The following is a 17,212-nucleotide window of genomic DNA, read 5'->3' as shown; positions in this document are numbered from 1 at the left end:
TTTTTTTTTTTTGGGGGGGGGGGGGGAGTATTGGAGATTGAAACCCGGGGTACTTTACCACTGAGTTATATCCCTAGTTCTTCAAATTTTTTATTTTGAGATGGGGTCTTGTTAAGTTGCTGGGGCTGGCCTTGAACTTGCAGCCTTCCTGTTTCAGCCTCCTGGATTGTTAGAATTACTGGTATGTATCACTGTAACCAGCCGTGGGTTTTTTTGTTTTTGTTCTTTTAAAGATGAAAAAAAGAAATCAACTTAGGAGTCTGGAAAACCTAGATTCAAAATCAGGTTCAGCCTCTTACAAGTATGAAGCCTTGAAGAGAATATTAATCCCTCTAAACAAAGCTCTGTTTGTTCCATTAAGTAATGGGGATCAATCTGTGGTGAGTTAGGTGATGTTTTATAAGACACCTCAGCACAATGCTTAGCATTAATATATGCTTTTTAACTGAAAGTTATAATTTTTCTGAAGACAAAATCAGATGTTTCATTTCCACTAAAATACTTGAAAGAAAATACCCAATCCTGTCCACAAGAGGCATTATAGACTTTCAGCCATCACGTACAACTGCCATTTCTAAATCCTACTGTGAACAATTCTATACCACAGATTCATGGTCTGTTTCTGCTTTTGCACAGAAGGAAATTCCAAAGGCCAAGCTCCACTGTCTATGTTTCCCCTTCATCTACAACCACACAGTCTAATTACAACCACACAGTCTAATTTAAAGTTATGTTTTAGTCATCCTTAAAGTTATTCTGGCCACAATGCTTCACCTTAGTCCACAAGGTAGTATAGTAGTACTTAGAATCCCACTCTCGTAATACTTTAAAAAACTGATTCACATCCAAGGCAATGCATGCTTATATGGCCTTCAGGGAGTAGAGTTTTCTTATTTCCAAACTGAAAGCAATGAGGAAAGAACTGCACAACACAAAGGAAAAGAATGATTTTTATCACCAGTAAGCAACAGAATGACAATCACATAAGGAAGGCATTTAGAAGCCTCAAATGACCCTCGTACACCTTCCAGAATCAAGAAATGGATTTGAAATGTTGTTACTTAATATAAATGTTATTGGAATAGTTCTGTTTTATTTCCCAACTATATTTTGCCTTGTACATATACATTAAAATAGTGTAACTCAAGTTCAGTCCACATATCAGTGCCACCCTGCAAACTGTCACTATAATAAGAGAAGTAGAGAAATCAAGGGTAAAAATTTACAAAATTTTATAATAACCTAAAAGAATACCTATGTTCAATATAATATAATAATTAAAGAATAGGATTTATATTTTATGCCTTTATTGTTACCGATTCTTAATCTGGTAATATGCTTGATACACAGTATCTTATTAAATCCTCATAGCAAGCCAAGTCCTGCTACTATTCTCATTCTCCAGATGAGGAAACTAAGGCTCTGAAAGGTCATATAACTTACCCAAATTTCAGAGTAAATGATATGCCTGACTTCTGAATCAAAGCCCTTAATCATCAAGCCACAGGATCTTGAAAACTACATAAAATAGGAAGAGAAAACTGTCAACTTACTTAGAACTTACAGGAAAAAGAATTTTTGAATGCATGATGAATCAGATGCTGTTCAATGAATATGGGTATTTGGTTCGGTTCTATGGTATGTAAGACAGAAAGTAATAAAGATGGCTAGCTATCTCTTAGGGACTGTGCAGTCATCCATACTGTTCATGCTTCTGCTTTGTTCTTTCTGGCAAGGTTTTCTCTGCTTCAAACTACACACAAGCACAGAAGACCCAGCCAAAACATACCTGTGTATTACCAGTTTAAATTTCCCTCTATGTCTATTAAAAGTGCACATTTCTCCAAAGTACCACAGAGATTATGGGTAAGCTACCTCATGAGTCAGGCACCTCAGAGAACCTACCTACAAAAGTTAGAAGTCATACTACCTGATTCTTGAGAAGATGGTAATAGTGTATATAAGGTTTGAGTAAAGAGTTGACTCAAGGGTTTTGTTTTACAGGAGTTAGTGAAAAAGAAGAATAGAACAAAAACTGTGGGGAAAGGGAATGGAACAGAAGGAAAAACAGAACTGTAACAGAACAAACAAAAAATGGAAGGATTTTAATGTATGGAACACTGGCTGAAGCCAAAACTTTTTGACAATTCTTCTAGGAAAGTAGGATTTAGAAAGTAAGAGACTTTGGGGCCAGAGGTGTGGCTCAGCGGTGGAGCACTCGCCTAGCACACGCGAAGCCCTGGGTTCGATCCTCAGCACCATATAACAATAAATAAATAAAATAAAGGTATTGTGTCCAACTACAACTAAAAAAAATAAATATTTTTTAAAAAAGAAAGAGAGTTTGTAACTGAGATCTTGTCAATACTATGGGAAGATAAGCACTTAACAGCTACCTTGTATACCCTGCATTACTCACTTGTCTTGTAGTATAGAAGAATTCTATATCCAATAAAGAGATCTCAGAAAGATTTGACAGATCAACAGGGAAACTTTATTAAATTCTACATTCAGGGAGAAAACAGCAGAACGTCAAAGAAAAGGACTTTGGAATGAAGGAGGCTATCCATTCAGAAGCAGAGTAGCAAACATTATAGGGGAAACTTTTAGAATTGTCAGTGAGGCAGGAGGGAAGCCTAAAAACTAGAAATAAGTGATAAGTTTAATTTTGAAGATGGAGGTGAGTGAAAAAGAACTCTTAGGATAGATGATTAGCATATAACTTGGAACTCAGTAAAAACCTAGATAAGAGAATTTTGTGCACCTAGAATGAAGCAAGTAAGAGAATATGGCAGCCTTTCCCAAACTTTTAGGTAAAAGGAAAGGCATGCACATGGGAAGATAGCTTCAAGGTTCAGAGATAGTTGTTTGAATGTCAGCAGAGTACATGCTAAGAGGATATAATTCATGAAGAGTGAGCAATTCTGCAAAAGGAAGGAAGTTACAAGCACAAGTAAACATCCACAGAGCGGAAGGTGTATGTGAATGTGTGCTGGCAACAAAGACCTGAAACACTCGTCTCATTAAACATTTGGCATTCGAGGATTTGACATTTGGGGTTTCAGGGTTCACTGAATATAATAAATGATTTTGCTAAATATGAATTTGAATTGTCTTTATTGCAGGACAGCTGTGCCAGCTTGAGTTCCTAGGCTGGTAAGTGAGCCTAAGAAAACCAGCTTAGTATAGTTTCATGGTTTTTATTTAACATAGAACCTCAACATGTACAGTAGTACTGTCCCCATTTTAAGCTAAGAAAACTGAGAAAAATAGATGCTACTCTAATATCTTGAAGGTTTCAAAACACATCTCCCACAAATTTCAAGGATTTACTGTACAGTTATTTCAATATTTATGCCTATCTCCCAATTAGACTTTAAAAGGTTCTGTGAGTAGGGAATAAATATTTACTTTCCCTACAGTACTTATTGTAAGGCAATAAGAATAGTAGACATTTAAGAAAATTATCTTTAAACAAATGCAATTTATGTTCATAAAGCACTCATTCTCAAGTTTCAGATGCCCAGGTTTAAGTGACCTCAAGAAGAAAATAGATTAAATTAGAAGACTGAAGAACTTGCGTCTATTTAGTCTCAATTTAATTCTAGGTCTAGTCTCAACTTAGTAGAAAAACTCAAAATATAGGCACAACAAGAAAGCAGCTCCAGAAAATGTTTTCTATGAATCAAAGGTTCACATTTATATTTATATATTTCACCATTTCCATGAAATTACATCCATTTCTACCCATAATATGTATCCATATCATTCAAAATGACATTATTTGAATGGTGAAACAACACAGATGAACTACTACAACCAATAGAAAATACATGATTACGGGTAGGGATGTGGCTCAGTGATGAAGCACTTGTTTGACATGCGTGAGGCCCTGGGTTCAATCCCCAGCATTGGGGGGAAAAAAAGAAAAGAAAAAAAAACATGGTATGTTAACTACTTTAAAAATGTTTAAAGTAAAACTTAGTTTTTAACACTGCATATATAACAACAGCAAGATAGAATTCCGGGACTTGTGGCCATCTATGAGATTCCAAGCTAACATTCCTATTCTGATAAGGTCAGACTAAATGCCTTTGCAGAGACCCATCACTACTATGGAGAAATTGCATTAATAATAATGTTCAAACATTTTATATTGCTACACATGAATGTCACAGGACTAAACAGAAGCTTGATTTGTGGACTGCTGTATTGTGTTAGGCTATGCTGCATCACATTGGTTAAAACTGCAGCACAAAAGCAAAGTCTGGCATTTAAGAGAATTCTGAAAGTAAAATGGGAATGCTACATCTTGGTACTCATTATTCCATTCTACTCAGGAAGGACTTAGCTCTTTAATTCTTCACAAAGTAACCCTTTCACTAACACCTTTAACCCTTGGCACTAATTTGTTTAGTGCCAACAAATTAGCACTAAACCTGAGTAAAAAATTGATCTTAGAACAGAAGGAAAGATATGGGATTCTGCAGCCCTTTAACCCTGCTTGTACCTTAAAGCTAAGGTTCAGGGTTTACCTTTGAGGATAAAATTATGGAAACCAGCCATCTTAAGGCTTGGAAAATACCTTGGGTAGGGGGGAGCTTTGAAGAGAAATTTCACCATAATTCACATCTACCCATACGGAAATTCACCTTTGTTAAACGTGAAATAAATATAAGGTACATTCACCTATCTGGGGGTCTTTAAAAGCCAAACAAGGAATCTTACAAGTGTGGAAGAAACTCTAATTTATATTTAACCAAAACTTCATTGTTAGAACTATGTCAGATCAATTTTGTTTCTAAGTAAAAATCAATTCTAATTCTATCTTAAGTCAAATATTTAGCTCCCAGGATTGATAATTAGAGAGATAGTGATATAGCATGATTTTTAAAATTTTTTCATTTAATATTTCTCAGTAGACCTAAATGAGCAATTTTTCAAAACTCCTATCTATACTGAAACTTTACCAGTCTAAAAACACATGACTAAAAAAAGACTAACATTAAAAAAAAATTCTGTGACACCTTTTCTGCTCATAATTCTAAATTCTTCGCTCCAAGAAAAAAAAAATCAAAAATTTAATTTTGGTGCTCACTTTGGCAGCACATATACTAAAATTGGAAAGATACAGTGAAGATTAGCATGGCCCCCGAGCAAGGATTACACACAAATTCATAAAGCGATTTTTGAAAGACAATGGAATGAATCTGACATAACTCTCCTATGTACATATATGGATACACCATAGTGAATTTCAACATCATATACATCCACAAGACTGGGACCCTAATTAGAATAAGATATACTCCATATTTGTATAAATATGTCAAAATAGACTCTACTGTCATTGTATAACTAAAAAGAATAAAAACTTTTTTAAAAAATCTAATTCTGAATTCCACTGATTCAGTTTCCCTATTTGATTTGTATACAAGATTTCTGGACTGACTATAAGGAAACAAATCATACAGTATAATGCCCTATATGTCCAATACATAGAATATTTAAATTTTCTCCAAAGGCACAAGCATAAAATATCCCACTAGGAATATGTACCAGGATTGTGCTACCTTTCCTTATAATTTCAACCTATATACAATTTGCATATGAATAAAGTACTGACAAGTTTCCTACATCTTATCAACAACTAGGATATAGGTTCTACTACATTTATTAGGTAAAAAGCAGGTAGCAACTCTATTTGCATTCTATTCATTTACTTCAAACACATGCAACAATTTTCCCAAATCATTTCAGAATACTACAGCCAAGTTTTCTGCTTGAGTGAAAAACAAATCTAGACCACCTGTTGCAGTCTGGATTTTAAATGTCCCCCAAGGGTCCACAGGCTCAAGGCTTGGTCACCAATTTCAAGGCTTGGCACTGTTAGGAAGTGAGGCCTATTAGAAGAAAGACTACTGGGGGGCATGCCATTGAAGGGAATACTGGGACCTGGCCACATCCTGTTCTTTCTGCTTCCTGACCACCATGAAGTAAGCAGCTCTGCTCCACTATGCATTCTTTGCCATAATGCTCTGCCTTCACCACAGGCCTAAAGTAACAGGGCCAAGTGAACCATAGACTGAACACTTTAAAACCAAAAACCAAAATAAACGTTTACTCCTTATTAACTGATTTTCTCAGGTATTCTGTCATAGTAACAAAAAGCTAACAAACCACCCAGGATTGTTTACCAACTGCTTCTATTATTAGACTGTGCATATTAAGAAGAAATAATGTAAATGCCTACAGGTTCATACTTTACCTAATGCCTCACAAAATTAATTGATCCTCACAGATCTCCTGTATGACAAGTTATCATCATCCTCACCAAACAAAACAACAATCTGAGAATTTTAAGCCATTTGACCAAGGTCACAATAATGAACAAAAGGAGGGCTAGAATTCAACAAATTTAAAAAAAAAAAAAAAAAAAAGGGTATCTAGTCCAGAGCATTACAACAAAGGCATAATATATGGCAAAACATTTCCCCTAGAATTGGCAAGTGATGAAAAAAATAATTTGTTCTAGAGGGGTTAAAAATGTGTTTTTCCTGAAAGATGGAGGAAACTTGCTCAATACATAACAGAAAGACTATAATATCATCTCAAACATAGTCATCAGTTCTAACCACATCAGACCAAGATAGCAACAGAGGGATAAGTGGCCAGGAAAGCCATAGGCCATTTTGTTTTTCTGAAATCAGAAAGATCTTCAGGTAAAGAAATTCCACAATCATTTTTTTACTCCCAGCAAATACTATGATCTTTAAGGACTGTCCGTTCTTATCTACAATTGCTTCCTTCCTCCCCACTCTCCATCTTAAGGTCTGGTTTCCACACCAACTATTCTTAATGAAACTATCCTAAAGCATAATTCTTGATTTGAAAGCTAGAGCCTCAATGAAATATATTAAACCACCTTGAAAATGTGTATAAAATTATAAGCACTTTCACATTCTGATAAAGTCACAGATTTCCTCAAATTTTGAAATGCTGGGACTCAAAAGATAAATACTGTTCTCTAAAGTTACAAATGACAATATTAATTATTAAATATGATGATCATTATTCATTTATTTTAATATCTCTATCTCACTTGATACCATTTAACACTCAAGCTTCAAATCTTAAAATAACTCCTTTCTAAAATCTAGGTTACTGGTATCATCTAGCAACTGACAGTCACACCTCTGTGACTTGATATATCTACTTTTCTTTCCCTCTAGAACCTGAGCATTCCTTATGCTCCTATATTACTTGCCTACATCAGTAATTCTCAAAGAGTGGTCCCCAGACCAAAACAGCACTTGGGAACTTGTTAGACATGCAAATAGCTCTGGCCCCACTCCATGCTGACTACATTTTAAACTCCAGGGAATGGGCCCCAGCAATATGTGCTGTAACAGGATCTCCAGTTATGTGGGTATTTTAGAACTACTGCATAATGAGCCTAATTCTATTTTGCCTTTCAAACATTTAATGAACACCGAGTATGTGAAGGATCTCATTTTAACATGGAAATTTCAAAAACTGATTTTAGACCTTTCACGCCGTTCCAAATTCTAATTACACCACAGAACATATACAGTTCCTACATTACCCAAACCAAAGTCATCAATACTTCTTCACCCCCAAACCATGCTCCCACCACAAATCAATATTCTTATCTGTTCAGCAGCTGAAAACCCTAGAGTCCCATTTACTTCTTCCTCTTTTTTTGCATGTGACTTTCAATGAGAACCCAAAGACTCTTATCCCAGTATAATTTAGATTTCACCCCTTGTTCCCCGTTCCCATAAGAACATCCTAATCTGGGATTTTATGATATCTACTGCACAAATCTAATTGTTAATTTCTCCAGAGACAAGTGGCAGAGCCAGAAACGAACCCAGAGGCTACATGATTCCAGAATCCAAGCTCTCACCTATTAAGTTACATTGTTTCCTTGGAGTATACTAAAGCACTGACATCATTTAACTCCCTAATTTTTTAAAAAATATTTTGTTTTCTAGTTGCAGTTGGACACAATACCTTTATTTTATTTACTTATTTTTTATGTGGTGCTGAGGATCAATCGAATCCAGCACCTGGCACGCGCTATGCCAGCACTCTACTGCTCAGCCATAATCGCAGCCCCTTAACTCCCTATTTAACACATTAAATGGCTTAAAATCAGTTATTAGTCCACAACAGAACTTATTACTTTGGGTGAAAAAAAATGACCCAAATAAGAGGGTCAATCAAAACTGATCCAGAACAAACAAACATCAGAATTAGCAGGCAAGGACATTAAAACATAGTGAATAACTATTCTGCCATGTTCAAAAAGTTGAACAGGAGATATAAAAGATATAAAGACTCAATCTGAACCTCTAGAGATGAATCCTGTAACTTCCAAACTAAAAAATCCCCAGGAAATTACAAATTACCGGACTGGTAAACATGAAGATGTAACAAAAGAAACTACCAAAAACAACACAGAAAAACAAGAGGAGGATATAACAGCCTCAGTTAACTATATATAGGATAATTTCAAGTGACCCAATATGTGTGGAGGAGATTATTAAATGTGAAGAAATAACAACTGTAAGGTTTTCATATTCAATGAAATGTATAAGAATAGCAGCCCAAGAATTTCTATGAACTGCAAGTATGAGACAGGCAGAAAATTACACCAAGGTATATCATAATTAAATCACCTGAAATCTGTCATAGAGAACACATTAAAGCACTCAGGGAAAAACATACCTTTTAAATACAGAAGAAGAAAAATAAGGACAATAGATTACTCATCATAAACAATTCAAAAAAGATAATGGACAACATCGTTTAAAATACCCTGGGGGGGAAAGACCAACTTATAACTGTATACCCAATGCAAATATTTTCAAAACAAAGGCTACAGGCCAAGCACAGTGATGACATCTTTAATCCCAGTGACTTGGGAGGCTGAGGCAGGGGGATCATAAGCTGGAGGCCAGTCTTAGCAATTTGGCAAGATCCTCCCCAAAATAAAAAATGAAAGGGCTAACGATGTAGGCCAGTAGTAGAGTACCCCTCAGTTCAATCCCCAGTACCATCAAAAAAAAAAAGCAAAGCTAAATGAAAACTTCTTCAAAGTTTTAAAAACAATTTATCACCAGTGGTGTTCCATGATAAAAAATGATAAAGGAAATTCTTCGATAGAATGAAAAATGATTATCCAATAGGAAGAGCAGTAGACAGTTATTACAGTTAACTATAAGACTTTTTTCTTAATTCTCTTTAAAATATAATTGACTACTGAAACAAAAAATAGTAACAAGGTAGTAAAAGTTTCATAAAATATACAAAAGCAAAATGTATGACCATTGGGTATGTGGGAGACTCCCCGCTGAAGTTAAGTTTCCATCTCCCGAGAATATCATGTAATCCCTTACCCCTCCTCTCCGAAGGATGCCAAGCCAAACAGCGCCAAATTCAAAGGTTTTCTCAACCAATCCCCGTGGAACACAGTGTCCTCTTGATGTTCTTGAGTCACCCTGCCAACTGGCACCCGCCACATGGCCTACACAACCCTTCTTAAGCTGAAGCTTGCAAGCTCACAGCTCTCTGCCCTCTTCCTTTCTGCTCTTTGCCCTCTTTCTCTGTGCCCTCTTCCCTCTTCCTCTTCTTTCTCTCCTCTCTGCCCTATACTATAACCATTATTTGGATCCATAGAAAGGATTCTTTATATGGCAAACATGGTAAAGGATTATAAAGGATTCTTTATATGGATCCAAATAATGCAAAAGGTTATCAGATTTAAAAAAAAAAAAAAAGTGAGATCCAACATGCTTCCTAATAAGAAAAGCATTTTTAAAATAAATTTATTTGTTAATTTATTTGGTAATGAGGATTGAACTCAGGGGTGCTTTACACAGAGCTACATTCCCAGTCCTTTTTTAAAAATTTCAAACAAGGCCTTGCTAAGTTGGTGAAGCTAAGGCTGGCCTGGAACTTATGATTCACCTACCTCTTCCTCCCATGTACCCAGTATTATAGGCATGTGCCACCACACTGGGCTAAAATTTATTTATTTTTAATAGAACATATTTACAGGGCACACTGTGATAATTCCATACCATCTTAACAAGTAATGATCTAATCAGGGTATTTCAATTTTCTTAAACATTTATCATCTTTGTGTTGGGAACCTTCAAACTCCTTTCTTACATGATTATTTGTTGTAAATTATAGTCATCCTCTTGTGCTGTAGAACATTACAACTTATTTATCCTACATTTTGGTACCCATAATCTCACCTCCCTTATTCCCTAGCCCACCATTTCTAGTCTCTAGTGACCACTATTTGAAATCAATTTTTTAGGTTCCACATGAGTGAGAACATGTTCTATTTCTCTGCCTTATTTAACTCACTATCCTCCAACCACCCATGTTGCCACAATGACAGAATTTCATTCCTTTTTATTCATGTACCACATTTTCTTTATCCATCTGCCTGCCCATGGATGAACACCTCAGGTGATGCCATTATCTCTGCTATTGTGAATAGTACTACAATAAACATGGGAGTACACGTATCTCTTTGGTATACTGATTTCCCTTCCTTTGGATATTTATCCAGTAGCTGGATGCCTAGATCACAAGCTAACAATGACAATTCACAAAATCCTGAGTCATAACGATAGCTTATAAATCAGAAGTGAAAGTGTCTCATTCAGTCACACAGAGCTCAAGTATTCCTACATAAAAACTGACCTTTACAACATATTTTAAAAAGGTTCCCTTGGTTGCAGGTTTAAATAAAAAATAAAAATAAAGCTTGTGTGCCTTAATTTCCCCCATCATTCTCCCACTCTCAATCTCTGCACAGAACACCTTGTATTTATTTTCATCTAAAACACACACATAGAACCCAGGCAGGCTTTCAATAGTGTTACTAAACAAAGCATATCAACCCTTTGAGACACCAAAAATACCACTCCTATATTAGGCTGGTTCTCTAAACTTATAACAAAACTAGAGTAAAACTGAACAAGAACAGGGAATTAAACAGCAATGCCTTGGGTGCCCACATATCTCAGTGAAAAGCAGTACAAAAAAAAAAAAGACTACGTCTTCCTTAGCTCAGCATATTAACTCCAAAAAAAAGACTGCTTAAAATAAAGTCATATATTTAACTATTATAAAACAGTATTTGAGATGACATTAATTTTTGTTTTACAAATATACCATTTGGTGTGTCCAAAAAGTAAGTGATTTCCACTAATAAGTCTATGTCAATGATGTTCCCATGCAAATTTTTCTGTTGCCCCGAATTACCTGCTTCCACTATATGGTTTACCTGTAACAGGGGTCTTTTTGATTTGTCCTTCTCTGTCCCCTCTCTTTTGCTCTTCTTCCCCTCATTAATCCCTTGGCTTAATCTTTACTTTAGATTCACCTAACCCAGAATATCTGGTGCCCTTGTAATGCCCCTCCTTAGTCTTTCGTTAACTGGCCACAGAGGGTATTCCTGACAGAGATAAAAGGACACATGCCCATTGATGACAAAGATGCCAATGAACACACAGCCTTCCTGCCCTACTCTTTTCCCCAAAAAAGCCCCCCTGTGGCTGGGCATGGTGTCACACACCTGTAATCCCATCAGTTTAGAAAGCTGAGGCAGGAGGATCTCAAGTTTGAGGACAGCTTCAGCAACTTAGCAAGGCCCTAAGCAACTTAGCAAAACCCTGTCCCAAAATAAAATAAAAATAAAAAGGAGGGCTGGGGTTATGGCTCAGTGGTAGAGTGGTTGCCAAGCATGCATGAGGCACTGGGTTCGATCCCGGTACCACATAAAAATGAAATAAAGGTATGATGTCCATCAACAACTAAAAAAAAATAAATAAATAAAAAGGACTGGAGATGTAATTCAGTGGGGAAAGTGCTTCTGGATTCAATCATCACCAGTGTACTCCCCCCACTTTAAAAAAAAAGGCTCTTTGATCCCCTAAGATGAAGCTTTGAGGAGCTAACCCCTCCATCTTCTTCAGGGTCACCTTTGATTAAACCTGATTCTTTCCTACCAACTACTGAGGCAGTACCAGGCTAGACATTCCAGTAAACATCCCCAGCCAAAAAAGTAACCAGACTGTCCTTATCTAAGCTCCTAAACTGCTATCCAAACTATAAGAGGCAACATCTCTAAAACATAATACCTCAGTCATCACATTTACAAGTTTTGACTTTTAATGAAGACACACTGGGCCTAAGGGAAGGACACAAAGTTTGTTCTCATTTGTGTTCCCTCCCCACCCGTGTGTGTGTGTGTGTGTGTGTGTGTGCGCGCGCGCACGCGCGCGCACATTCTTTATATATTAAATTAGAGACAGATTTCACTGAGTAGCTGAGCACCTCACTTTTGCTGAGGCTGGCTTTGAACTTGCGATCCTACTGCCTCTGCCTCCTGAGCCACTGTGATTACAGACATGTGCCACCTTGCCTGGCTTGATGTCTTTATTTCAAAGCTTTACATTCAATCCTATTTTTTCTTCAAAGTAAGTGGTATGAAAAATAGAAAGCATATTCTATGCTTTCCTTGTGTCAATTACTTGACATATCAAATAAAAACAGAATTACAATATTTTTAACAGTAGATGGAAATACAATACCAGAATCAATTTATGGAGCTAACTAATAAACAATTAGTCTATGGAGGTCTAATCAGAAACACCTGTATTTGAGTGAAAAGTGCAGCTAAACTTCAAAACAGTCTTAAGCCATTGGTGGCTAAAATATTATTATCACCTTAAAACAAAACAACATTCACATAAGATTACAAAACTTTACATTTTTCTTCATGATTTCCAAGACTCTTTGGGGAGGAAGTGTCCCTATTATGTTGAAAATTTGGCTTTCCATATTAGAAAATCAGAGTCTAACATGGACTTCCTAAACATGAACAGCTCAAAACTCAAAAAAATGCAGCAGCCACTGGTTAAATTTGGAGAATTTTGCTAACACATATCTCAAATGATCATGAAGGAAAAAAAATAGATTAAAAAAAAAAAAAGACAACTTTTAAAATTTAGTCACACAAAGGAATTTAGAAAATCATTTTGTGAAGGTAACCTTTACTATTCTTTCTTCCAAAAGGTGCTAATCTTTCATAAGGGATCTTGTTTGTAAGTAAAAGAGTTAAAACCCTATCTTCTTATTCCCAAATGAGTATCAGTCCCACTCAGAAGTGCCATGTTTTATTTAAAACATATTCTTTCTCAGTAACCACTCTGTTCTAATTGGCAAGACAAAGCCAGGTCCCTGAAGCACATAGCTCATTACATTCAGTTTGGATTACAAAAAACACAATGAAACAAACTGAATCGAAATGTACAAATTAACAGTTCAGGAGTATGGAACTGGATGGTGGAATTAGATTGTAATTTGGAACAAAATCCACAGGGAGTCTGGGGAACAAATCACTAGTGTCTCTATAAACTATACAAGGTTTCTAAATGAGCAAATACCCGATGCAGAGGACAGGCTTTTCCATAACTCAACCAAATTGCTAAATAAGGGTACAAGAGTTTTTTTCAACACTATTATGCACATATGTATGCGAGAATGGAAATACCAACAAGAAGGTTTAACAAATGAAATCCACAGGTTGTACTATCTAAATATGAAAACTCATCTTTGCCTTCCCACTGAAAATACACAGACCTACAATTAAATCATACTTCTAAATTCTTTTTTTTTAATCTTCTGAGAAGTTAAACACAGAAAACTAAATAAGAAATGGTTCTTCATAAGCAGTGCAGAGAGCAAGGTTAATGAGCTAAAAGTTATATGAACAACAAGAAAGATGTTAACAAATTAAAATTTCACCACCAAAAGAGAAAATGTGTTAGACAAAAACACTGGCATCACACATGCATACCTTCTAGCACTGTTTCTCCCTTGATTTTCCCATGAGGTATAGAGACAAACTGTATCTGAACCAAAAGAAAAAAGCTCAGGAAAAGCCTGTACTCCTAATCTACATACAAATGCAAAAAAAAAAAAAAAAAAAAGATATTACTGAATCTTCATATTACAATCCCATGTAAATCTACATCTGAGTTTTTACAATATATTCCCTCTAAATCTACTATCTTCATTCCCGGTAACATCAGAGAGTAGAGAAGATTAGCACTGGAGACTAAACATCTAAAGTCAATCTCAGTTCTTCACCTTAAAATTCATTTAATTTTGGAATGTGACAATCCATTTCAGCTGCAGTTTGCTTATATGTAAAATGAAGATTTAAAATCATTAGCATTCTGTGGATCAAATGAGATGATACTGTATAAAAGGACATCATAAGATAAATAGCCTATGGCAATCTTAGTTACTATTGCAATTATTTCATTTCAGAATTTCATTGCCTATTGAAAGACAAAAATGTAATTGTCCATACCCTTCCTTCACCTTTTTCACATATAATAATTCATTTTTTTTGATACCAAGGATTGAACTCAGAGCACGTAAGCACTGAGCCACATTCCCAGCTCTTCGTCACTTTTAACTTTGAGACAGGATCTTGCTAAGTTGCTGAGGCTGGCTTTGAACTTTCAATCCTTCAACCTAAGCCTCCCAAGTCACTAAGATTACAGTAGTGTATCATCATATCAGGCTTCACATATAATAATTTTTGTTCTAAGTATCAACCTTGATACTTTTTGATTATGTACCATTTTTCATTTTCCCGAAACCACAAGTCTTATTTTTTTCAAATCTGAACTCTTAAGGTTGTTTTTGGTTTTCCTCCCATACTGGATTGAACCTGGGGCTCAAGTATGTGAGGCAAGTCAACTACTGAACTACATCCAGCCTGACCCCCTCCCCACTTATTTACTTGTACTCTATTTCATTTTGAGACAATGTCTAAGCTATCCAAGAGTACTTCAAGCTTATAATATTTGCTTCCACCTTACAAATAGCTGGGATTTCATTGTGTGTACCACCACTGCAGACTTAAGGTATTTTTTCTCCTCTGAATCTAAAATTTACTCTAAAAGAAAACTAAGATATTTAAAATAAACTTTTGACAATAGTTAAGATTTTTAATATATAATTAGATCTACTAAACACTGTACAAAAATAACTAGGCATGAGACTTTTAAATGATATAAAATATTGTACAGGTAAAGATCATTTTATTCAGATCAGAGCCTGAAAATAATATTTTATCTTTTATTCATCATTCCTTTTATGGATAAAAATTTAAATTGAAGAGGGTTATAATCAGGTAAAGTGTCCAAAATGTTCACACACAAAGGAAACAACAAGAACAAGAATTACTCTAAAGGAGGACTCAAGGTGGCAGGCTAAAGGAAGCCTGCATTCCTAGTTGCTTCATGGCTCAGGATTCAAGCAGCAGGAGTGCGGCTTCTCTGCAAGGCAGGTTAAAGAGAGATTTCACTAAAACTCAATACTCAAGGTATCTTAAAGACTCAGAAATTTGGGTTCATTCAACAAAGAAAGACTACATTGGAGCCAATTCAGGAGCCGCAGCAGCGCTGGTTCAACATAGGCGGAGGGGAAACACAGAGAGAAACGCAATGGACAGATTTAGTACAGAAAACCTGAGGTCAGAAAAGCAGCTTGCCCTTAGCTGATCCAGAGACTGCACTGTGCAAGGTGCTCAAAATTTTCCCAGGTTTCCCAACTGGCCATGAAGAGCTGAGGTAGGAGCCACCTTGAGATGGCCACACTACAGCTGCAGCTTAGAGTTGAAGGTTTGAACAAACATGGTTACAATGTCCTGGGTCAAGCACCTTCCACATACTGTAGGGTGTACCTAGCGGAACAGGAGTAAAACATGCACAAAGAATATTTTACCCAAGGAGATTCAAGTCAGAAAAGCAAAAGGGAAGCCCAACTCACTTCCCCCTTGAGTTTATCAGCTGACTTGACCAGATGAAGCAGGTCGAGAATCTGAAGATGAGGTTGTGAATACACTCAGGGACTAAGCCTGGGACGGTGGAAAGACTGTGTTTATGGGCATCAGAAGGATTGTCTCCCCTGCTCTATGAGTAGAATCCTTCCAAGGCTCCAGAGATCTAAAGCTTTCAAAGGCTCCCAGCAAAGATCAGCAACTGCCAAGACCTAGGATGTGTTGATCTAATCTCTCCAGAGCAGAAACCACCTAGTAAAGACCCAAGGCCTGATCAGATCTAAGCCCCACCTGCTGGAATTCCACTCATAAAACTCTGCAGCATCCCCATCCTGGGAGTACATCAGTCTGATCTGTGAAGACAAAACTCCAAATGACAATACTTCACATCCCACTCTATCTCATACTGTAGAGAAGAAAAGCTGAGAATTACCTGAATCAGCTTCAGACTTAGGCCACTCCAAATCGCAACATGAATGAGATGGACATCCAGAGACAGTATCATTCAGAAATCCAAAGTAGACCAGATTAAAAAAAGAACCTTCCCACAACACATTATAATTAAAATGCCTAACGTACAGAAGAGAAAACCACCAGGTCACATTAGAGGCAAGCTGATCAGAATCACTTCTGATTTCTCAGCACAAACTCTACAAGCCAGAAGGGCTTGGAATGATGTGTTCCAAGTCCTAGGAAAAAAAATTACTGTCAACCAAGAATGCTATATTAAGCAAAGCTTAATTTTGAATTATCAAATTCAAAATTAAAAATGAAATAAAAACCTTCCCAAATAAGCAGAAACTATTCCTGGGTACTAAACTGGCACCTCAAAACTTAAATATTGCACGCAGAAGAAAATGGGGGGGGGGGGCTCAGAGCACACAAAAAGAACAAATCTCATTTGAAAAGTAGTTAAGCAAATGAGAAACATGACCAAATTTAACATGAGAAATAAATCAAAATGGCAAGAATAAACATCTCTATAATAACATTGAATGCAAATGGCCTCGACTCTCCAATTAAAAGACACAGGCTGGCAGAATGGTTTAAAAACCAAAATCCAATTATATGTTGTTTGTAAGAGACACACCTTGCAGTCACAGACAGGCTTAAAGGGAATGGATAGAAATTGATATACCATGAGAAAGGAGCCAGAAATTAAGCAGGAGTAGCTACTCTTATATCTGACAAGCAGGTTTTATACCAAAATTAATCATAAGAGACAAACAAGATCACTTCATATTGGAAAAGGGAACAATCCAACAAGAAGACATAATAGTAATAAATATTTATGCTCCAAATGTG

General features: G+C 36.3%; 1 protein-coding gene and 1 pseudogene across 3 annotated transcripts in view; one reads left to right on the top strand and one right to left on the bottom strand.

The window, feature by feature from the left end:
• Zfand3 (zinc finger AN1-type containing 3) overlaps positions 1-17,212 on the bottom strand; it is a 242,989-nt gene that overhangs the window by 184,076 nt on the left and 41,701 nt on the right. The gene's annotated exons all lie outside the window — the stretch shown is intronic.
• Positions 5,091-5,191, top strand: LOC125617547 (annotated as a pseudogene).

The sequence above is a fragment of the Marmota marmota genome, unplaced genomic scaffold (genome assembly GCF_001458135.2).
Source record: "Marmota marmota marmota unplaced genomic scaffold, marMar, whole genome shotgun sequence".
NCBI classification, from domain to species: Eukaryota; Metazoa; Chordata; class Mammalia; order Rodentia; family Sciuridae; genus Marmota; species Marmota marmota.
Note: the sequence above shows the minus strand (reverse complement) of the source record. Positions and strands in the feature narration are given on the sequence as shown.